The sequence below is a fragment of the Malania oleifera genome, chromosome 12 (assembly GCF_029873635.1).
Source record: "Malania oleifera isolate guangnan ecotype guangnan chromosome 12, ASM2987363v1, whole genome shotgun sequence".
In the NCBI taxonomy this organism is placed as follows: domain Eukaryota; kingdom Viridiplantae; phylum Streptophyta; class Magnoliopsida; order Santalales; family Ximeniaceae; genus Malania; species Malania oleifera.
In genome coordinates, this window is record NC_080428.1 from 63,899,291 (window position 1) to 63,925,086 (window position 25,796).

General features: G+C 36.6%; 1 protein-coding gene across 1 annotated transcript in view; it reads left to right on the top strand.

Moving 5' to 3' along the window:
* LOC131144324 (beta-glucosidase 40) overlaps positions 1–25,796 on the top strand; it is a 53,043-nt gene that overhangs the window by 24,304 nt on the left and 2,943 nt on the right. The window lies entirely within an intron of this gene.

Below are 25,796 nucleotides of genomic sequence, written 5' to 3' on the forward strand. Positions count from 1 at the left end.
AAATTCGTCGACGAACTTCAACCCTTGTTGACGAATTTCAGACTTTTGAAAAACCTCTCTCGGTATTTTCTTGTTGACGAATCCTGGCCTCGTTGACGAGCTTCTGTTATACCCTCGTCGATGAGTCTCCTGCATTCGTTGACGGAGTTGACTACCTCCTTCTGTTTCCAGTTTCCAGTTTCTGTTTCCCTTTCTTTTATTATTTAAATAGCATTATTCTTCGGGTCGTTACACCATACTATTTTTCTATCTTTGAGTCTTGATGGGTTAGGACTAGATGGTACTTTGACTCTCCAGACCTATTTGCATTTTACACCTTTCCTTTTAAACGGGCAATCAAATTTTATGTGCTCTTTCTTTTTACACAATGCACAAAAGGTGTGGGTATAAGGGCTGGAGGAGGTACTAGCATAGTATTTTGATGCTCTTACAAAGTACCCCATGTATAGGTTCTTTCTTTTCTTATTTTCAATCCCATTATAACTTATACCTTCCTTATTTAAGGTCATATTTTGTGAACCTAACAACTTATTAAAGTTGTCCTTGCCTCTAGTGAACTTATAGAAGATCTTAGTTTGGTCTTCTACTTTCTTTTCTAACTCTTACATTTTTAAGTTCTTAAGACCTTTGCAAACATCTCGTAATTTAATAAACTCTTTAGTCATGTTGTTTGCTTTATATTCAAGTTATGCAATGAAAAGATCTTTATTATTATCATTTGATGCTTGAGATCTTATTGCATTTAATTCCTTTTCTAACTTTTCATTCTTATTTACTAATTGTTTATTCTATAAATCACTTTCCCTTTCAACAAGAACTTTTATTTCAAATTCTTTCATACACGCCTCATATTTGTTCTCCAAAACAATATATTTCTTATTAGATTTAACAAGTAACTTATGAATTCTAACATATTCAATTTGCAGTTCTTCATAAGTAGACATGCTTTCACTATCACTACTATCACATGATTCAGAAACAGATACATTATTCAAATCATCATATGAATCATTTCCAGATTTGTCTAATAAAATGGAAGGAGTTAAGATTACCTCATCATTAGTCAAAGCAACAAAGCACGGGTTACCTCCTTTAAGATCTGTAGAGCTTGAGTCACAAGGAGTGATCACTTTATTTTGCATGGATGCTCCATATCTCCTCTCAAGTTCATCCCAGATCTCTTTAGCACTGCTACATGTCATAACCTCACATAAAATATTAGAATCTAAAGCATGCAATAGGGTATTCATGGCATCAAAATTTACTTGCACTAAGTTCCTATCATTATCATCCAACTCATATTCAGATTTAGGAACATTTACACAATCAATGTTTTTTATAGGCACAATATCTCCCTGATCAATGACTTTCCAAAACCTCCAATTTAAAGCTTTCACAAATACCGTCATTCTAAATGTTCATACAGCAAAATTTTCACCACAAAATATTAGAGGGTGTGTAACTAACCTTCCCTCGCATAATGGGGATGCACTAACACGAACCATCATGATCTTTTACTAAGTAATGTTTAATTCTAAGTGACGAGGTGACTCACTCTAAAATGAGCAGCTCGAAAGTTATCCCAAGTATAGGAGTTCAGTCATGTAATACTTAGCCCAAAGGCCAAATCGTCTCCTCAAGAAATGCATTTTAATTTCAAACTCATGTAATTCCAAAAGAAATTAAGGAAAGAAATATTTACTGAACATAGTTCAGATTCAATTTCCTGGAATTTTTGAAGTTTTGCAATAGAATTTAAATTCTAAGTAAAAATTAAATATGCATGAAATAATTTAAATAAATACCAAATTCAATGTCAGAATAATGAAAGAACTAAACCCTGCAACCATTCAACTAAATAAAAATATTAACTTTAAATGTAAACCCAAGTAAGAATACATTTTAAATAAAAACACCAACTTTAATAATATAAACACCCAAAGAAAATAATTAAATCCCTATAAAAACTTTAAATAAGAAGATAAATTGAAATTAGCAATAATAATGCTCAAACAAGAATTCAAATACGAGAGAAAGAGAGAGAGAGAGAGAGAGAGAGAGAGAGAGAGAGAGAGAGAGAGAGAGAGAGAGAGAGAGAGAGAGAGAGAGAGATTTAAATAGAAATTTATCTAGTAAAAAGAAAGTTCTTAAATTAAACAAACTATTTTTAAACAAAAATTAATCCAAGCTTTGAATAAATTAAAAACTAAACAATAAAATTAATTTTAACAAAATTGAGTTCAAAGAAAAAGAGAGATGAGAGAGTAAGGGATAAGAGAGAGAGAGAGAGAGAGAGAGAGAGAGAGAGTGAAGAATTGGCCATAAAGGAGATTGCTTATGCGGCTCCAGCTACTGCCCCCCCTGCAGCAAAGTTGTTGCAAAAAAAATTAAAGAAAACCTAACCTACCCAAAAGAATACTAAAAGCTAAACCTCCATTTGACTTTTCAAAATAAACACATAAATGCCCCTTTTTAGAATTCTACCCCCAGCAACTTGAAGACCAATGCATGGCAAGGGTTGCCATCACGTGGTCACATCACATTTTTTTTATTTTTCTTTCTTTCTTTCTTTTGTTCACTCATAGTTGGTTCTGCACTTTCAAGCCCAATTTTGACCTTCCTACAATCCGTAGCTCTCAAAACTCAAAACATAAAAGCTGTAAATAATTTCCTTAGCTTTCCATAGAATTTTGAATCATCTTGATCAGATCTCGGACTAGAAAGTTACGCCTAAATTACCAAGTAATATCGAAATAGTCCATAAAAACAGCATATGGTAACTTCACATCTGATTTCGACATTGATGCAGTTAGTATCTTTCAAAATGCAAAACATGAAAGTTGTAGAGGGTTCTCTTAAATTTTTAAAAATTTTGAATCATTTGAATCGGAGGTCAGATGAGAGAGTTACACATAGATTACGAAAATAGTGTCGAAAACAGCTTCTCTTTCGTGCATGGCTTGGCTTCTCAAAATTATCCTTTAAATGTCCATGAAAATATCGGATGCTCATGGTCTTGATTTGGATTTCACCTCACGTACACGGCACCTCTTCATGCTCATGACCCGCGTTCATTCTAATCTTGGAATTAATTCCCAGAATTTTTCTTGCAATAATAAAATGCAAAAATTTGTAAATGATTGAATAAAATTCCAAATATTATAAATTGGGTGCAATGTTAAAATATTGAACATAATTAGGAATTTAATTAAAATTATAATCCTTAATGCACGAATTTAAACACCTAATTATGAAACTTTGACGCGTAATCACACCCCCTAACTAAAGTTTTGTTAGTCCTTAGTAAAATAAAATAAAAAATTAAGAAAACTACCAAATCCTATCCACCTCTTCTTTCGGGGGAAACATGGTTGCATTTACCGAATGCAACCGGCCTTTAAACCCCTAGGTTGATCCTAGTGGACAAGTTGTAGTCTCATGAAGGTTTTCAGGGCAACACCCACAAACATCAATTCCAATGAATATTAAATGAATGTATATGCAATATGAATATACCATTTCACATACATGAATATCACTAGATTTCACATAAGCTCATCATATACAATGCACATAATTCCGAAGTAAGTCATTCATGCAAGTCTCATCATTATGTAGCCATTAAGAACAGTATACTCACATAAAGTTAACCAGGAATTACAATTCAGTGTTAACGTAGCCATATAAATTCAAGTATAAAATGTGAAATCTCGAGGCATGTGTAATGTGTATGACTCGTTATACCCAAGATATTAGTGGACACCTACAGAACGGTAGTTTTGACTCGGCCTAACTGGTATACCCTAAAAAACACTCAAAAAGGATGGGTTCACTCATCATATGTAAGGAGGAGTGTCACGATAAAAAATTCCACATATTGTAAGGTTCAAATGCTAAATGTATGGAGTGGACTAGTCTGAAAAGGATCCAGCCTATTTGTGAGGAGTTGGATCCTTGACCCTAGCATCTTCTCACATATTCGCCATATCCAACCAAGACCACCCTAGATCAACTTATTCACAAACCAGACGTGAATACATATGAAGCATTAAACGGTTGAAGAGTCTTCATATATGGAGAACATGTGTCGTGTTCCTGACTTTTTGTGGTATTTATGTGGAGTAGGTATTAACCTTTCATTTCATGTGCATTTTTATTTTTCTTATTCTTTCTTCTGCTCATTCTTCAATTTCTATCTTTTCATTGTCAATTACGACAATCATTACACTTCTTTCGTTGTCTTCATACCACCAATGGGAATTAAGTTCGAACAGTAGTCCATGAACTAAGTCTATTTCTAGGGGTGACTCAGCCTTCACATCTTGAGTAGGCTACAAGACCTAGGTTTCTATCTCCCCACTAGATGTCACTTCTAGGCTAACAAGTCAAAAATAAAGACTAGTGTACAAAGAGTATCTAGAAAAGAAGGGAAAGTTGAGTTTCATGAACTTTGAATTGACGTCAAAAACTCAAAAAAACAATAAATGGCTCAACAGTACCTCACAAGGTGTCATAGTCGCCGCGGGCGCTCTCTAAGTGCTCACAAGGAACCCTAAGTGCTACAAGTCACGTGAATGTGTATTTTTAGCCTCATGAGACGCCATATAAATACAAGAGTTTATATAACCAGATTAACACGAATGAACTACCAGTCAACCTTTATGGAGTTGCAATTCCTAGATAAATCATATAAAGAGAAACTACACATAAATAACTCACTATATAGCTTAAGTGTGTAACTTTTAGGTTATATGCAAGTATGTAAAGTGTATAAGTCGGTGTTAATCATAGCCTAATCATCCATATTTAAATTTTCAATGTAATTTCTCGTTCCTCCCAAACTAAAGTGGAACATTGTCCTTAAGCATAGGGGAAGTAGAGCATAACTGGGTGGAGGAGTAAGGGAAAAAAAAAACTGAAACTATAGAAAAAATACCTGAAAATAAACTAAAAATAAAGCAAGGTAAAAAAAAATGAAAAGAAGAGAAAGAAAAACATCACAGTTTGTCTGGCGGAGGCTCTTAAGGAATTTCATTTAGTGGGTGCAGGTCTATAAATTAAACCGACGAGTCTCCAAATTTAAGTTGCCATAATGGATCAGTCTTATTACCTACACAAAAGTTAACCTCAAATAAATCAATATGTTTTAAGGTACTAGACAAAACATGTGCAGACTGCCTTCCTTGTTTTAACAAGAAAGAATCTTTATTTAGTGTATTTTCCAGGAAATTCATTTCTTTAAGAACCAATCTTTAAGGCAAAGTTGTCAGAAGAGTAGTTACCTTTGGTTCTTTAAAAGCATCAACATTAAAAATTTTACCTGATTCCTTGAAAGTTAAATTCTCACCAATCTGCTCACCCTCTTTATCGGGTGTACTCATCACCTTATCACTGCGGGGATTTTTTTCAGCATTGCATTCCTTGACATTTACTCCAGAAGGGAGTGACGGTTCCACGATTTCCAATCTCAGAGGATAAGGTACCATAGGTTGGTACTCCTTATTAGTCTTAGCCTCCTCGTTAATCAACTTCTTCACTTCTAGATTCGCTTCCTCTGATTTTTCTTTGACTTCATCTGCCTCAGTCGTAACTTTAGGTGTCGGGACAACTAGTTGTCTGTCAATAAGCATCTCAGGTTGGGAAATTTCTTTCCCACTTATCAAAGTAAAAACGGCCTTCGCTTTCTCAAGAGAAGCATTATGTATTTGTTGCTGTTGGTGCAGGAATTCTTGAGGATTAAGCTGTGGTTCTATCGGAACTTTCCCTTTTTCTAAGATATTTAACTGCATGCTCATCTCATTAATGGTGTCCCTCAATTCATTTATGGCCTGAGTGCACTGATTGTTAGTTGTGACTTGAATCTGTATGAATTGTTGAAAGGCATCCTCAAGAGACTTATCCGGTGGAGCAGGTGCTGTATTAAATTGAAATCCTAAAGGTGCATAGCTCTGAGAGATTTGTTGCAGCCGATACTGAGGCAGAAGAGCTTCTAGATAATATGTTAGCTCATATGTACCTCTACCACTGATTGTGCTGATAGGTTGTACTGCCATGGGTTCCTGATCGTATCGTGTATTCCATTGTCGGACACTTTCAGCTTAGTAATCAAAGAATGATAGTGCCTGATTCGGTTCCTTGCTGAAGAGTTCTCCATTGCACATAGTTTGGGCAAATTGTTTGCAATCAGGAGTAAGAGTTGTATAGAAATAATTGACTAACCTCCATGATTCAAACCCGTGATGTGGATAAGTACTTAAAAGATCCTTGAACCTCTCCTAACAAGCCCAAAAAGTCTCGTCACCCTTCTATATAAACTGAATGATCTGTTCTTACAAAAATCGAGTTCTTTGTGAAGGACAAAACTTATGCAGAAATTCATGCTCCATATTAGCCCAATTAGAGATAGAGTGAGGTCTCAAAGAATTAGACCACATCTTTGCTTTATCCTTAAAAGAGGCAAGAAATAAACGAAGTCTAGTAAATTCATCAGTTCTAGTACAAGAAAAAAATATATTGCAAGTCAACTCAAACTCCGCCAAATGCCGATAAGGACACTCAGATTCCGTCTTGTAGAACTAAGATATCAATGATTTCCTCCTGCGTTGTATCATGAAATTAAGTTTATCATTAGGCATAGTGTAAGATGGTGGAGTGGTCATGTAGGCTGTAAAAAATCCATAAGCGTGGTGCAGGTGCAGCCATATTTTCTTCAAAACTCATTTTTTTTTTATTTTCTCTTTTCTTTTCTTTTTTATTTTTTATTTATTTTTTATTTTTTTCTTTATGAGAAAAATTAAACTAAAGGGAAAAACACTAGTTGGAAATTAAAACTTACATTCCCTAACAACGGCGCCAAAAATTTAACTCACTCTAAAAGTGAGCAGTTCGAAAGCTATTCTAAGTATAGGAGTTCAGTTGTGTAATACTTAACCCAAAGGCCAGATCGTCTCATCAAGGAATGCATTTTAATTACAAACTCACGTAATTCCAAAAGAAATTAAAAAAAGAAAAGTTTACTGAACATATTTCAAATTCAGTTTCCTGATATTTTTGAGGTTTTGCAATAGAATTTAAATTCTAACTAAAAATTAAATATGCATGAAGTAACTTAAATAAATACCATATTCAATGTGAGAATAATGAAAGAACTAAACCCTACAATCATTCAACTAAATAAAAATATTAACTTTAAACGTAAACCCAAGTAAGAATACACTCTAAATAAAAACACCAACTTTAATAAAAAAAACACTCAAAGAAAATAATTAAATCCCTATAAAAAATTTAAATAAGAAGACAAATTGAAATGAATAATAATAATGCTCAAACAAGAATTTAAATGCAAGAGAGAGAGAGAGAGAGAGAGAGAGAGAGAGAGAGAGAGAGAGAGATTGATTGATTTAAATAGAAATTTATCTAGTAAAAAGAAAGTTCATAAATTAAAAAAACTATTTTTAAACAAAAATTAATCCAAGCTTTGAATAAATTAAAAACTAAACAATAAAATTAATTTTAACAAAATTGAGTTCAAAGAAAGAGAGAGATGAGAGAGTAAGGGAGAAGAGAGAAAAGAGAAGAGAGACAAAGAGAGAGAGAGGAGAACTGGCCGTAGAGGAGATTGCTTGTGCGGCTCCAGCTGCTGCCCCCTGCAGTAAAGCTACTGGAAAAAAAAAACTAAAGAAAACCTAATCTACCCAAAAGAATACTAAAAGCTCTACCTCCCTTTGACTTTTCAAAATAAAAACATAAATCCCCTTTTTTTACAATTCCACCCCTAGCAACTTGAAGACCAGTGCATAGCAAGGGCTACTATGACGTGGTCACATCACATTTTTTTTTGTTTTTTCTTTCTTTCTTTCTTTCTTTTGTTCACACTTAGTCGGTTCTGCACTTTTAAGTCCGATTTTGACCTTCCTATAGCCCGTAGCTTTCAAAACTCAAAACACAAAAGTTGTAGATAATTTCCTCATCTTTTTTCAGAATTTTGAATCATCTCGATAAGAGCTTAGATGAGAAAGTTACGCCCAGATTATGGAGTAATGTCTAAATAGTTCATAAAAACAATGTATGGTAACTTCACGTCTGATTTCGACCTTGATACAGCTAGTATCTTTCAAAATGCAAAACATGAAAGTTGTAGAGGGTTCTCTTATAGTTTTACATCATTTTGAATCATTTAAATCGGAGGTTAGATGAGAGAGTTACGTACATATTACGAAGTAGTGTTGAAAACGACCTTCTTTTGTGCATGGCTTGGCTTCTAAAAATTTTTGTTTAATTGTCCATGAAAATCCCAGATGCTCACTGTCTTGATTTGGATTCCGCCTCACGTACACAGAACCTCTTCATGCTCATGAGCTGCGTACATTCTAATCTCGGATTTAATTTTTAAAATTTTCCTGTAATAATAAAATACAAAAATCCATAAATTATTGAATAAAATTCCAAATATTATAAATTGGGTGCAATGTTAAAATATTGAACATAATTAGGCATTTAATTGGAATTATAATCCTTAATGCATGAATTTAAACGCCTAATTACGCAACATTGACGCGTAATCATGAGGCTCTGATACCAATTGTTAGTTCTGGTGCAATCCCAAGAGGGGGTGAATTGGAGATTTAAAAATTCTTCTTAGGTTTATCTACTCCAACAATCAGTATTATGCAACTTAAGAGCAGTCTAAGCAATTTCAAGCCCAAACAAATATTTAACCAATAAGCATAAACATACAAGTGCATAAAATAAGGTGCGAAAAGTAAACTAACACCGGATATGTTATTGGGGTTCGGCCAATACTGCCTATGTCCCCGCCTTGGCTCACTAGTATAAGGATTTCACTACGGCTCACTTAACGGGTGGAGCGGCACCGGTTACAACCAGGTCAATTCACGGTACTGACCTCAACTTACACTTTACCAGAATGGTGCACCTAGTTTTTCTAACCGGGTCTAAACCAATCTGGAACTATTCTACAAAGCTAGTCTCCCTCTTCAGGCCCACGCCTGGAATACAAAAAATGTATATAAATTTTGCGTATAAGGAAATATGCTTCTTAACAAGCAGATATGTACCACAATATAGCTCAAATAATAATGCAAGCATAAATTATAGTAAATATGCTCAGTGCTTGACAATGTGTGCTAAACTCTTAATCTAGTGTAAATAAGAAATCAAGATTTGGAGTGGATTTCTAAGCAGACTTTGAACCACAATATGAAATATCACAATATCAGTTTAGGGTTTCAAAAGATGCTAGCAAGATGATTCAAACAACCTCAACAATATGTTCTCAATATAAGTAACACAAGAGATGTTTGAATGTAGACTTGAAAAATATTTTTGCACACAAAAATACAGGCTAAGGTATCTTGCAATATCTAGGTAAGAACCACAAGCCTCTAAGTTTTCCCCACACAAGATTTATTAGATTAAATCAGTGGGAGAACTTATGCTTAACTCTCAATATCAAAATCAATGAACAAACAATACAAATAAGAGTATTAAGAAAAATGAAGTGGAGTATAAACACCCAAGCCACTCTCATAAAACTTGGATGATTAAAGAAATAGGTGTATGTCAGTGTATTAGAGTAGTTTGGATAAGATAGGATTTGGAAATTTGAGAGAGTTTTGGCTTAATCCTAATTGTTAATCCTCCTAATTTTTGCAAAAGAACTTGTATATATAGGCAAGGGCAATTTTATGACCGTTCGGGACTTAATGGGCATTATTAAGAAGATTTTAAGTGAGTTTAATAAATTAACCCATTTTAACCCCTAATTACTAAGGTAAAAATAAAAACAACCTAAGAGTTTCAGGTGCCCGAGACCAAGTTCAATCGACCGAATAGACACAGCAAGAAAAGTTACTTTCATGGTTCGGGTGCTTGAATTTTAGTTCGATTTGCTGAAAGAGGCAATTCCTCAAAAAGACCGCATTTCGGGTGCTCGATTTGAAGTCAGTCTGTTGAACTCAGAAGTTCAGTCGCCCGAGGCTATTTTGAATGTGAGGTTCGGGCTGCCGAGTTGGTGGGAAAGTTCCTGACATAGGTTCGGTCGACCGTGGATGATATGTGTATTTTAGTTCGGTTTGCCAAATTTTGGTCAATCATGTTGATCGGTCAACGGTTCGGGCGCCCAAGGTGTTTTGTACACCAAGGGTTCGGTCACTCGACCACTCAACAATTTTTACCCTTTTAGTCCAATTATATTCTAGTTAATTCCCCTGATAAATTATGTGATATTGGGGACTTAGTGCACTATGTGTAGGAACCTAAAGTCCAACTAAGGTTATGTTTAAGCATATCTACTTACCATAAATGATGCAGATTATTACAAGCCATATTGAGGTACAATTCATAATTAAATTATAACCTAAAATAAATAATATAAAAATAATTACAAATACAACACAAATTTCTTTATTCTTTTGCGTGATCACAATACACCATCATGATGTAGCTTTCTGTTCAAATACACGCGTAGGGTGAACCTGCATGCAAGCTCATGACAAACGTCAGTACCAAATGTATTTGTTATTATCAAAACTGGGATATGACCAACTAGGTCAATAAACTTGGGTTCAGTAAAGCAGATAGATGCGAATCCCCTAAGATAAGCAACAAGGAACGTTGCGGTTATCTCAGTCGGAGTACATTAGCCGTTTTTTAAAGAGATTCAACGTAAGCAGTGCTAAAGCAGTGAATACCCCATTGGTTGGAGACTTCCGCCTCTCCAAGGATCAAACTCCCCAGATAGATGAAGAGAAGGACTTCATGGCTAAGGTACCTTACGCCTCAACCATTGGAAGTCTCATGTACGCCATGGTTTGTACCATACCATACATTAGACAATCAGTGGGAGCTGTCACCAGGTTCATGTCAAATCCAGGGAAGACATTAGGAAGTAGTGAAGTGGATCTTAAGGTACCTACGTGACACTATTGATAAGTGTCTATGTTTCGGTAAAGGAGATTTGAAAATTCAATGGTATGTAGATGCCAATTTTGTTGGTGAAGTTGATCACCGCAGAGCACCATCGAATTTGTGTTCACTGTTGGCACAAAGGATTTTAGTTGGATATCACAGATACAAAATATTGTTGCCATATCCACTACAGAAGTTGAGTACATAGCAGTTATAGAAGCCAACAAAGAGATAATTTGGCTTCAAGGTTTATTGACCGAGCTTGGAATAAAGCAGGTGAGGAATGTTTTGCACAGCGATAGTCATAGTGCGATACATCTAGTAAAGAACTTTGAATTTTATTCCAGAACCAAACACATATATTGGACTTCGTTATCATTTCCTCAGACTCTATTAAAGGACAGAGTGCTGGAACTTGAAAAAGTACAAGGTAGCAGGAATCCAGTAGACATGTTGACGAAGGTGATTACTACAAAGAAGTTGAAGTTGTGCTCAACTTCAGTTGGTCTTCATGCTTGAAGACATATTTGAGCACATCATTTACCTATATATTGGATGAGATGGTGTCTCCATCTCAAAGTGGGAGATTGTTGAGCTGCAGGGAGAGACTGAGGGAGTTAGTGGGAGAGAAGTTGAAAACAGAGAGGCAGAAAAAGAGAGAGAGAGAGAGAGAGAGAGAGAGAGAGAGAGAGAGAGGCCAGAGAGACAAAGAGAAAGAGAACGGCAAGGGAGAGAAAGGGAGACAAGGGAAGGGGAGAAGAGAGGGAAAGTGAAAAGAAAGGGGAGAATGGTGCGCGGGGCACAGCAGAAAAGGGGGAGAAGAAAAGATTAAATAGAAAGGGGGAGGAAACCCTACGACCCAGCCGACTTACCTGTTTGAAAGATGCAGGCCGGGTCACATCACTGTTTTTTATTTTTATTTTTATTTTTATTTATTTTTCTTTTTTGTAAATCACGACCAATTTTGACCTTCATGGAGCTCGTTTCTCTCAAAGTTAAAAACATGGAAGTTGTAGATAATCCTCTTGTCTTTCTCCAAAAATTTGAAGCATCTCGATTGAAACTCGAATAGGAAAGGTATGCGTGAATTACAAACTAGTACCGGTTTTGGCTCCTGGGAATTTTCATGTGATAAAAAATTACTAAAAATTTATAAATTGTTTAGTAAAACTCAAAAATCATAAATATGACACTTTGTTAGAATATTGAGAGTAATTAGGCATTTAATTAAAAATATAGGCCTTAATGACCAGATTAAGATGTCTAATTACGCAGTTTTAGCGCACAATCACACCCCCAACTAATGTTTTGCTAGTCTTTAGAAATTAACATGAATGAATTTCAAGGCGGTACCCACAAATATGAACTCCAGCAGTCATGAAATGAATGCACATGTGACACAACCATACCGTTTCACATACAAGAATATAACTGAATTTCACAATAACTTATTCATATTCAATGCACACAACTTCGAAGCACGTCACTCATGCAAGTTTCATCATTTATATAGCAATTAAGAACAGTATACTCACATGAAGTTGACCAATGGTACCATTCAGAGTTAATGCGGTCATATAAGTTCGAGTATAAATAGGTAAACTCTCAAGGTGTGTGTGATGTGTGTGATTCAGTACACCTAGGATACCAATGGACACCTACAAAATGGTCTCTTTGACTCAACCTAATTGGTATACCCTCAAGAACACTTAAAAGGAATGGGTTCACTCGTCATATATGAGGAGGAGTGTCGCGATCAAACATTCCACATACTAAAAGGAACAACGCTAAGTATATGGAGTGGACTAGTTTGAGAAGGATCTAGCCTATCAATGAGGTATCGGGTCCTTCACCATAGCATCTTCTCACCTACTCGTCATATCCAACCGAGACCACCCTAAATCAACTTATTCACAAACTTGTCGTAAAATACATCTAAGGCATTAACCGGTTGAAGAATCTTCGTTCGTGGAGAACATGTGTCATGTCCTTGACTTTTTTGTAGTATTTTTGTGGAGCTGGAATTAGCATTTCATTTCATGTGCATTTCTATTTCTTATTCTTTCTTTTGCTCATTCTTCATTTTCTGTCTTTTCTTGATCGATTAGGACAATCATTACACTTCGTTTGTTATCTTCATACCATTAATGGGAATTGAGCTCAAACAGTGGTCCATGAACTAAGTCTATCTCTAGGGGTGGCTCAGCCTTCACATCTTGAGTAGGCTACAAGACCTAGGTTTCTATCTCCCCACTAGATGTCACCTCTAGACTAGCAAATCAAAAACAGAGACTAGTGTACAAAGGATTGTCCAGAAGAAAAGAGAATTGAGTTCCATGAACTATGATTTAATGTTAACGCTCAAAAGGACGATAAATAGCTCAAGGATATCTCACAAGGCGTCATAGTCGCCACAAGTGTTCTCTCAGTGCTCAAAGGAAACCCTAAGTGCAATGAATCACATGTATGTGTTTATTCAGTCTTGTGAGATACTGTGCAGATACAAGAAATTATATAGCCAGATTAGCACAAGTGTACTACCAATCAATTCTTCATGGAGTTACAAAATCATATAAAGAAAAATTACGCATTAATGACTCAAGTGTGTAATTCTTATGTTATATGCAAGTATGTGAAGGGTATAATTCAGTGTTAAGCATGACATAACTCAGTGTAATTCCTCTCTACTCTTCTTTTCTTTCCCTCTTTATGAAATTGTTATATATATATATATATAACCTAGTACGTATGCATGCACAGTGTCGCGTGCGAATGCTCACCCCCCAACTAAAGTGGAACATTGTCCTCAATATGAAAGCATAGGGAAAATAGAAAAATTGTGCACAGAAGAAATAGGGTGTACCTGGGTGACGAAGTAATGGAAAGTGGAAGCTGGACTACAAGAAAGTAGACCTGAAAATTAACTAAAAATAAAATAAGGTAAAACAAAATGAAAAGAAGGAAAAAAAAAACATCACAGTTGTTCGGCAGAGGCTTTGGAGGAATTTCGTATAGTGGGTGTAGTTCTATAAATTGTACCAGCGGGTCTCCAAATTTGAGTGGCCACAATGAATTAGTCGTCATACCTACACGAAAGTCAACCTCAAATCAATTAATATTCATCAAAATACCAGACAATACGTGTGTAGATCGATTTTCTTGTTTTAACAAGAAAGGGTCTTTATTCAACATATTTTCCAGGAAATTTACTTCTTTTCAAACTGGTATTTGAGGAAAAGTTATTGGAACAGTTACCTTGAGTTCTTCAAAAGCATTAACATTAAAAGTTTTACCTAGTTCCTTGAAAGTAAAACATTCACCATTCTACTCACCCTCTTTATCGACTGTACCAATTATCTTACCATTGCAGGGAGCTACTTCAGCATTAAGCTCCTTGACATCTAACTCAGTCGAGAGTGACGGTTCCACGATTACCAAGCTCTGAGTATGAGGTACCACATGTTGGTACTCCTTATTAATGTCAACCTCCTCACTAACTGACTAATTCACTTCTAGGCCCGTTTCCTCTGATTTTTTTTGGACCTCATCTGTTTCAGTCGTAACTTTAGGTGTCGGGACAGTTGATTATCTGCCAATGAGCATTTTAGGTTGGGGAACTTTCTTCCCGCTTCTCGAAGTAATGTCGGCCTCTACTGTCTTATGGAGAACATCGTGTATTTGTTGTTGTTGTTGCTGGTACTTTTGATGAGGTTCCACAGGTAATTCCTCTTTTTCTAAGATGTCCAACTGCGTGCTCATCGCATTAATGACATCCCACAATTCATTATGATGATTGACTTGAGTTTGCATGAATTGTTGGAGCATGTTCTCCATCCATGTCATGCTATCCTCAAAAAGTCCTAACGGCGTACAGCTCTGAGAGATCTGTTGTGACTAATATTGAGGTGGAGGATTGTCTGGATAGTATGTCGGCTCATATGCATCTCTACCATTGATTGTGCTGATAGGGTGTACTGTCATGGGTGCCTGATTATATTATGTATTCCTCTGTGGGTTACTTTCAGTTGAGTAATCAAAGAATGATAGTACCTGATCTGGATCCTCGCTGAAGGGTTCCCCATTGCACATGGTGTGGACAAAGTACTTGCAGTCAGGGGGTAACAGTAGTATAAAAATAATCAGCTCTCCATGAGTCAAATCCGTGATGTGGACAAGTACTTAGCAGATCCTTAAATCGCTCCCAGCAAGCCCAAAATGTCTCGTCACCCTGCTGCACAAACTGAATAATCTATTCCTGCAAAAATTGAGTTTTTTGTAAGGGACAAAACGTATGCAAAAATTCGCGCTCCATATCAGCCCAATTAGTGATAGAGTGAGGTCTTAAGGAATGAAACCACATATGTGCCGCATCCTGCACAGAAACAATAAATAAACGCAGTCTAGTAGATTCATCAGTTGTAGCATGAGAGAAAAACATATTACAAGTTAACTCGAACTTTGATAAGTGCTGATAAGAGTACTCAGATTCTATCCCATAGAACCGGGGTAGCAATGACGTCCTCCTGCGTTGCATTATGAAATTAAATTCTTCATTAGGTAGAACAATGGAAGAGGGTGCAGTGGCGTATTCAAGTTGCAAAAAGTCCATTATCGTGCGTGGTGCAGGTGCAGTCATATTTATGTGCTTATTTATTTTATTTTTTCAAAACTCAAATTTTTTTCTTTTTTTTTTCATAAGACTAATTAAAATAATGGAAAAAAAAAATGCTAATTTGAGACTAAGATCGACATTCCCCAGCAATGGCGCCAAAAACTTGACTCACTCGAAAAATGAATAGGACGGAAGCTATCCCAAGTATAAGAGTTACGTCGTGTAATACTCAGCCCAAATGCTAGATCGTCTCCCTAGGGAATGTGTTTTAATCTCAAATTTTACGTTTCCCAATCAAAAAATAAGAGGTTATTGAACTCGGTTCAGATTCGAGATTTTCAAGATTGGTTGATACTTATTGTAACAAATCAAATGAACACGCAAATTAAAACTCTAAACCTAGCATGCACTAAATTAAAGAGCAAAAATGGAAACCCTACGTCTAATTAGGCAAGCATCGAAACACGTGTTAACTAAAAACGGTAACTTTGAATACGGAATTAAAACACGCAATAACAAAGCTCATTCAAACACATACGCAGACAATAAAAATTGAACCTTTAACACGAATCAAGAACTTAAACCAAAACGCAAACAAAAATCTAATGCTTAAACGATAACGAAACACAATAAAAATACGAACTTTGATAAAACCAACCCTAATTAAATCGAACTTCAGAAAAAATTAAATCTAAAAAAACAACTAATTTAATTTCTTAAACAAAACCAATTTTTTTTTCCTTTTTATAGTTTATTCCCTTCTTCTTTTTTTTTTTTTAGAACAAGACCAGATTTCACTTATCAAATAACTCGAATTAAACCCAAGCTAAAATTACTTGAGAAAATAATTAAATAATTAAACTGCAATAATAAGAAAACAATTTAAATAATTTTCAAAATTTAAACTTTTCAAACAAACTTCAATAAAACTTAAATCAATATTCAATTAGTTAATGGGGTGGTTCATGTGGTAATGCGGGCTGCAGGAGTGCCTTTCACAAGGTCAGGGGTTCAAACCCTCCCGGGCTCGTTTCCGTCCCTGGACTCCTGAATTTACCCTCCCTTTGGAGTTGTGGGGTCAACTTCAAGGGGCGCAGGATTAGTCACGTGGACCGTAAAACGGACGGGTGGATACCCGGTGCGTATTCCAAAAAAAAACAATAAAAAAAAGAAGAAACGATGAAAGAGAGAGAGAGAGAGAGAGGGATAGAGAGAGAAAAAGAAAACATAGCCCAGATTGCCGCGGTGCTCGGGTTCTGGTGTGGCTATTGCTGTGGTCTTTGGCTAAAGCTGGGGAGGTGCTCGGGTGGCTGTGCTTCCAGCAGGTAGCAGGTTGCTTCTGTGGTGCTACAAGGAGAAGCTGGTGGTCTCGGCTGGTCTCAGCTGCTGTAGAGGGGAGCCGCTGGTGTGGTGCTCGGAGGGACCTCTTGGCTGGAGTTGCGGTGGTCGTGGAGGACTGCCGGATTGAGGAGTGGCTGAGGGCTTCGACCGGAGCAGAGGGTCTTCAGGTGGTTGCTGTGGTTGATGCTCGGTCGGGTGGAAGCAGAGGGAAGGCCGGGAAATAGAGCAAGGGATTGAGAAAGAGAGGGAGCCGAGAGACAGGGAGGGAGTAAGAACAGAAAGAAAGCAAGACAAGAGGGAGAAGGGAGAGACTAAGGGAGTTAGCGGGAGAGAAGCTGAAAATAGAGAGGCTGAGAGAGAGAGAGAGAGAGGAGAGAGAGAGAGAGAGAGAGAGAGAGAGAGAGAGAGAGAGAGAGAGAGAACGAGAAGAGAGAGAGAGAGGGAGACAAGGGAAGGGGAGAAGAGAGGGAAAAGGAAAAGAAAGGGGAGAATGGTCCACAGGGCACGCCAGAAAAGGGGGAGAAGTAGAGATTAAATAGAAAGGGAGAGGAGAGCCCTACGACCCAGCCGGCTAACCCGTTTGAAAGATGCTCACATCACTGCTTTTTATTTTTATTTTTATTTTTATTATTTTTTATTTTTTTTGCAATCACGCCCAATTTTGACCTTCATGGAGTCCGTTTCTCTCAAAATTTAAAATACAAAAGTTGTAGATAATCCTCTCATCTTTCTCCAAAAATTTGAATCGTCTCGATCGGAACTCGAACGAGAAAGTTATGTGCGAATTATGAACTGGTGCCGGTTTTGGTTCCATAGAATTTTTCTGCAATAAAAAATTACCAAAAATTTATAAATTGTTAAATAAAACTCAGAAATCATAAATATGGCATTTTTTTAGAATATTGAGAGTAATTAGGAATTTAATTAAAAATATAAGTCCTAATGACCAGATTAAGATGTCTAATTACGCAGTTTTAGCGCGTAATCATAGACCCTCTGAGGCAACAATGCTTAAGACTGATTTGATGGTTGTTAGCTTCACAATTGGTGCAAAGATGTTGGTGTAGTTGATTCCTTCCTTCTGCTCGAAGCCTTTGACTACCAATCGGGCCTTGTACCTCCTAGAGCCATCATGCTCCTCTTTGATCTTGTACACCTACTTGTTGTGAAGAACTTTTTTACCTTTGGGCAACTTAGCTTCCCACGTTTTGTTAGAGGTGAGAAATTTCATCTCGTCCTTCATTGCTTGCTCCCATTTGCTTGAATCTCCCACCTGATATGCTTTATCATAGCATTCGAGCTCTCCTCCATCTGTAAGAAGTAAATAATTCATATACCTTTTATTTGGAACATGGGGTCGAGAAGATCTCCTAAGCTCTAGATTTGGAGTAGAAGGTGGTGGTGTGACGATTTGCTTCACAGGTCCTCCGCCTAAGGATTTTTGGCATTTTGCTGTTGTGTCCCGACACCTTCTGGGACATCATCCAAGTTTACATAAGTTGTTTCATTTTAAACTGGTTCAGTGGGTTCTGTTGTGTGTTTGTCCATGTACATCACTTTTTTTTTTTTATTGAAAATCACATCTCTACTTTTGATCACCTTCTTGTTCACATCATCCCAAATGCGATACCTATACTTATCTTCCCCATAGCCGACAAAGGTGCATTTTTGGGACTTTGGATCAAGCTTGTTTCTAACATGATCACTAATATGCATATATGCAACAACACCAAAAACTTTCAAATGTGAAAGTTTCACCTCTTTTTCGCTCCATGCTTCTTCTAGTAATCTGTGGTCCAATGGTACTGATGGACTCCTTTTAATCAAGTATGTTGTTGTGTTGACTGACTCTGCCCATAACTACTTTGGTAGGCCTGACTGCATACGCATGCTTCTGACTTTTTTCAGTCAACGATCGGTTCATTCACTTAGCTACACCGTTGTGCTGGGGTGTACCTAGTACAGTTTTTTCCCATCCTAATACCATGCTTAAAGTAAAATTTCTTGAACCTGATGTCTTTATACTCACCACCGTTGTTGGTTCTCAGCTTCTTGATTTTTAAACTAGTTTCATTTTCAACCATTACTTTCTGTTGATTAAGGTGTAATCCCAGGAAAGGGGGGGGGGTGAGTTGGATATTCAAAAAAATAATTCACTTAATTTTCTTGTACACACTTCTTATAAGTTTACCAACTACTTCTAGTTGCTCAATTATATGTGAGTGTGGTAATCCTATCTATGCTACTTCTAACTTTTCTTAAATTTCTTTAGCTGAGTTACATGCCATTGCCCTATTAAATTCATTGACGTCTAGTGCACAGAAGAGTATATTCATGGCAGTGGCATTACTTTGAATTGACTTCCAATCCTCTTCGGTATATTCATCTTCAGTTTTAGGTACATTAATCTTATCAATTACTTTCATGGGTATGTGATTTCCCTTAGTCACAATTTTCCAAACTTTCCAATCTACGTTCAGTAAATATATGTTCATCCTACATTTCCAATAGGTGTAATTCACACCACATAAAATGGGGGGTCTAGTGGATGAGTGTCCCTCACCAAATGGAGTTACACCAATGTGTGTCATGTGATCGTTTTACAAATTAACTATCAAGTCTAAGTAAACCCGCTCTAATACCAAATGTTGACTAACGTGTAATCCCAAGAGGGGGGGTGAATTGGATATTAAAAATAATAATTCACTTAATTTTCTTTTACACACTTCTTATAAGTTTATCAACTACTTCTAGTTGCTCAATTATGTGTGAGTGTGGCAATCCTATCTATGCATGCAATATACTCAATTTAAATACAACGCGAAAAATAAAGAGTAAAAGGAAGAGAAATGACAAACGCGATTTTACGAGGTTCAGCCGACTTGGCCTATGTCCTCGCCTTGAGCAACCACTCAAGGATTCACTAATAACCCTGCTCCTTAAAGTGGGATGGAGCTTCCCTTACAAACCGTTGCTTACAAGAGGTACAACTCCCTCCTTATCCGCTGCTCACAAGAGGTACAACTTCCTCCTCACACTCGGTTCACAACCTGAACCGTGTTTACAATGAAATATGAAAATAACACTCAAAACAATGCTTACAACTAAAGCTTGTGAGTACAATTCAATTTCCTAGTACATTATCATATAATATAACTTGAAGCTCAAGAATGTATGAAAAATGATACAATCGTTTGATGTATGATATGTGTCAACACACAAATTCGTATTTAATCAAAAACTCCCAAGTGAAAATATATTTGGAATGTTTTGGAGTCCACTAGGGTTCTTGATTCACTTTGAAAAGATGCTCAAGTATACTTGAAGTGAGCTATTTAACAAAAAATTTGACTTGAATACAACTCAATCAAAAATCACAAAGTTTTCCTTCAAGTTTCAATATTTTAATCAAAATAGGTTTTTCAATAAGAAGCCCAATGAACAATATATATATATATGAATATGTGTTTATCTACTTCTTGAAGTTCAAATCAATCAACCAAGCTAACAAGTTTTTCTCAAAACATGATATTCCCAAAATTCATATTTTATATGTGAATCCACACTCAAGATCAAAACCTCTTTCTAACGATAAACAAGTAAAGAGATGAGAGATTCTTGAAAAATGATAGCTTGACAAATCAAACCTTAATACTGGATCAAAGTTTAGTTGGATGAATGAAAGCTCTTTTGATTTCAGTAAAGATTTTCCCAAACGAAGATGGAAGAAGATTGAAGTGCAGAAAACCAACTCTTGAGTTCAAATCTTGCAATGAGAAATATATCTTTCTTGTTGTGTCCTTGTGCATATGTTCTAGGGTTTAGATATTCATAATATATATTATATTACCCTTAGAATTAATCTCAGCCGTTGGATTAATAAGTTACTTTGCGTGTCTTTTTAATAAAGAGCTAATTTTTAGGCTTTCCCGCGAGTTCAGGCAACCAAACTCGACTTCAGGCTCCTGAAGTGTCAACTTCAGGCGCCTGAGGTTCTAAGGTCAGGCGACCGAAGAGCCTCGGCCAGGTTTTGTCTTCTCCATTTAATTCTTCAGGTGACTGAACTTAATCTTCAGGCAACCGAAGAAATTCTTCAGGCTACTGAGGTTTGAGTTCAAGCGACCGAACTACCCATTCTTTCAAATATTTATTTCTAACTAAAAATCTGCTTGGCTTCTTTTCTTGGATCTTTCATAAAATATATTTTTCATGATTTTGAAAACATTTCAAGGTCCATAAGAGTTTCCTAATGGTGTACATGAAATGCATGAATCCTAAAACCATTCTAAGTTATAATGAGCTTCAAAATAAATCATATGACAATGTAAATACATAAGCTCTAAATACCCTTTCCCAAGATATTCTTGAACTTTGCTGCTTGTATCTTGATTCCCGTACTCTTTGAGTTCCATGGATCTTGCCAAGATTTGTTAACTTTCTGTGCATGCTTAGTGTAAGTCCTATTCACAAACTCAATGCACAGATCAAATATCAAGTGATTTGTCATTATCAAAACAAGATTGGACTCGTAGAGTCAACACTTTCCATATCTTGAAAGCATAAAGACATTTGATTTATATTTCATAAAGTAAAATCATACCTTTCGAGAATGATCATCAATGAATGTCATGAAGTAATTCCTTCTGCTTATGGATGAGATGGTCGTCGCTCCCCATATGTCTGAATAGACTAGTTCAAGTCTCTCCTTCTTTGGGGTACGGGTGAATGTCTGGAAACTGACCCTCTTCTGTTTTCTGAGTATGCAATCCTCACACATGTCAATCTCCACTGATTATAGACCACTCAATTTTTCCTTTGAGTGCATCATCTTAAGTCCCTTCTCGCTCATGTGACCGAGTCATTGGTGCCAAATGTTGCTATCGTCATTTATTATAACAACTGAAATTGACATGCAAGCATTGGAGGTCACATAAAGTGTTTCACTTTTTTTTACCTTGTGTAATCGTCGATGCACCCTTTGATATCTTCCATTCATCGCCATTGAATGTTGTGGTGTATCCCTCGTCTACCAATTGTTCAACTAAGATCTAGTTTTTTCTCAGTTCTGGAATATATCTGACATCTTTTAGTTTCCACATATACTCATTCATCTTGATCTTCACAATTCCTTTGTCGACTTTGTCACAAGGTTGATTATTGCCAAGGTATACCTTACCGTAGTGACCTAGTGTATACTCCTCTAGACAATCTCTATTATAAGTGGAGTGAAATGAGGCTCCAGAGTCTAAGACCCAAGACTTTTGCTTGCTCTTTAAAGAGTATATCAATGTATCACCTTTTTCTGAAGCGACATTTGCTTCTGTCTTCACATCAGATTCTTTCCTTAAACCTTTGCACTGATTTATGTAGTGTTCGGTCTTCCCACATTTCTAGCACTCAATATTATTTGTACCTTGGGAACCTTTGGGATTTTTGAACTTGGACCACCTAGTCCTAGATCTATCACAATTGTTAGATTGCCCATGCCCGGTTCCTTTCCTTGAATCTTTCCTTCGACTTTCTATATTTAAGGCTGAACTTGAAGTGAAAGCATTGTTTCATAGCATCCTAATCTTTTCTATCAAAATCATACTGATGACCTCGTCGTACTTCAATTTTGATTTTCCTATGGAGCTACTAATCGCAGTAACGATACCTTTCCAACTCTTGGGAAATTGACTGAGAATCAGCAAGCTAGACACGAATTTCACTGTCAAATGCGATTTCAATTAAGGCGAGTTGATATGACAACTCGTTGAAATTGTTCAAATGTTTACTAAAACTTTCACTAAGAGGTATGTGCATGCTGAATAACTTTTTCATTAAATGTACCTTATTGGTGGCCAATGGCTGCTCGCATATGTTGAAAAGTGCATCCATAAGTGATTTGGTGGTTGTTATGTGCTTGATGTTGAAGGAAACAGACTTTTCCAATGTCATCCTGACAGCTCTGAGAGCCTTCCGGTCAAGCAAATCTTAATTGTCCATCTTCATGGCTAATGACTTTCCCTTCAATAGTAAGTGCAACTCCTTACCAAACAAGTAGTCCTCAATTTGCATCTTTCAAAAACCAAAATTGGTGCCATCAAACATCCCGATCCTTGAGATTTTTTCGTTTGACATCTCGATTTGCCTATCTAGAGATGAAATCAGCTCAAATGGATGACACGGTTGGATCCGGAACGATCAAAAACCTTGGGAATGGTTCGACTAGTTAGAAAAACAAACCTGAAATGGCTTCGAAAAGCTTGGTCAAAGTTTCTAGACAAAAAGGCAACCTTCGGTCAAACTTAATGAAATATTCTCTCTTGAATGGAATATTTTGTTGCTGTCACTGATGCCATTTGTTGATGTGGCTATTGATGTGGCAAATTGAGTCCTAGATGACGTGGCAACTAACATGAATGTTGACTGGGATGCCACGTGGCACTGGTATGGGTAATGAATAAGCAGAAATGTGGCGATTTGATGTGACCTACCACATGTGTCGTAGTTGTTGACGAGACGATGAGGTAGCGGTTGACGTGGCTGCCTGACGTAGGTGGGGTATCATGCTAACGTTAGCTTCTTCTTCAACCTCCAGCAGATGCGTATGGTACACATGCCGTAGACTGCTCCGCGTGAGAGGGTGGATGAGGCCACTCTTTGGCGATTAGGTGGCGCATGATGGCACATGGCGACGATGAAGGACTTCTGGAGATGTGTGTGGCTGCGTGTGGACTCGTGGAGCATTCGTGCGACTCTAGTTATCTCCATTGGCTTTGTTTCATTGAGAGATACACCTTAGTGTGTTCAAAACTTGATTTTGAGCTACTTTAATTTTTGGACAATGGTCGAAAGTGGTGGTTTTGCTCTGATCTAGCTCTAATACCAATTGTTAGGGATCGGGGAACAACAACCACACCATAAACATAAACAAACAAGCAAGAAATGGGCACCAAGATTTAATGTTGTTCGGCCCAAACTAGCCTATGAATGTTGTTCGGCCCAAACTAGCCGATGTCCATGGAGCACACCAATCTCAGAAAAACTAGGAAAAAATATGAGGAGGAGGAGGCAACTGCACTCCACTCAACTCAACTCACAACACAACTCACTCTCTCTCTCTCTCTCTCTCTCTCTCTTTCTCTTCTTCTTCTTCTTCTTCTTCTTCTTCTTCTTCTTCTTCTTCTTCTTCAACTCTATTACACATATATCATACGTACACACATCTCTATATATATAGCCATGGATGGGGATGGGTGGGAATGGCCAGTGGAGATGGAAGTCACGGGTGGTGGGCTTGGATTCAACAAAGGTAGGTTGGAGTTGATGGAGGTGGTTGCCGCCGTCTCCACTGCAGCTTAACAGTTTGGGCTGAACCACGTTAAAATTTGGTGTCCATTTCTTGCTTGTTTGTTTATGTTTGTGGTGTGATTGTTGCTCCCTGATCCCTAACAAAAAGTTTCAAGCCACTATAACTTTGGGCACAACATGAAGGTAAAATGGGAGTAGAGACAAGGCACAACCCATTGATTTTCTTGTGCAGAATGTGTAACTTTGAATTTAGAGGTAATCCCAAGAGGGGGGGGGGGTGGATTGGGTATTTTAAAATCTAGGTCTCTTAAGTCTGAATTTTGAAAACTTACAATCACACAACCACAAGCTACTTGACAATCAGTTTAGTATTTCTCAACTTATCAATTTAATGTATGACTTTATCAAGCAAACAATATTACCCAATTACTTACAAGCGTAATAAATATTTAAGACATACACAACAAACAAATAATTAAGTGCAAGCGGAAATTAAAGGAGTTAAGGGAAGAGAGATGCAAACACAATTTTTACGTGGTTCAACCAACCCGACCTACGCCCTTGCCTCGGGTAAACTACCCAAAGATTCCACTAAACTGCTCCTTAACTTGGGACGAATTTTCTTGTTACAATCCGTTGCTTACAAAAGACATAGCTATCTCCTAATCCGCTGCTTACAAGAGGCGTAACTTCCTCCTCACGATTCACAAACCGAACCGTTAATACACATAACAAATAAATATTTCTAAATACTCAGACACTTCTCAATAAGCTAATGAGTAGAATCAGCCCTAAACACTCTCACAAGGTATAATATAAAGTTCAAGAGAGAATATATTTTTCTCAATGATGTATATGAAAAGTATGATCTTTATATGAAAGATGTATATGAAGTGCTTCAAAGATCTACACTTTATTCAATATCTCTCAAAAATAATTTCTTTAAAAATATATGCTCTAGAGATTTGAGAGTTTAATTTCAAATAACCTTTTGCAAGAATAAAATATGAGATCCCTTTAATAATATCCTTGATTATCACACAGATCTAAGTTCTTGCTTTCAAATATTTTATGCAAGAATAATAAAATATAAACTCTTTGAATAAAAATATATACTTGAATATCACAAAGATCTAAGTTCTAGAATATTTTCCTAGAAGATTTTTCAAGCAAATATATATATATATATATATATATATATATGGAAAAATAGGTTTCTTGCTCCGAAATTTTTTTTTAGATAAACGAATGAGGGAGTTGATAACAGTTTAACAATAAGATTGAATGTTCAATAAAAGACTTTACCAAACCTCAAGATCAAACCAGTTTTTCATAAGATGGTATGAGTGTAAGGTCTTGGATCTTGAAGATGATATTGACAAATGCCCAAACTTGATGCGAATGCTTTGGAATGCAGGCAAAGTTAGCAAAAGATATGCAAAAGTCTCTCTAACGTATTTCTTCTTGCTTCTTAGTGTTTCTCTAGGGTTTAGGGTTGATTTAAATAAGTATTCTCGGCCTTTGATCAATTTTCAACTGTTGGATCATTTAATTAAAAATTTTCTGTCAGTTTTTGCGCTGAAGCGCTGTTCTGCACCACGAACTCGTCGACGAGTGT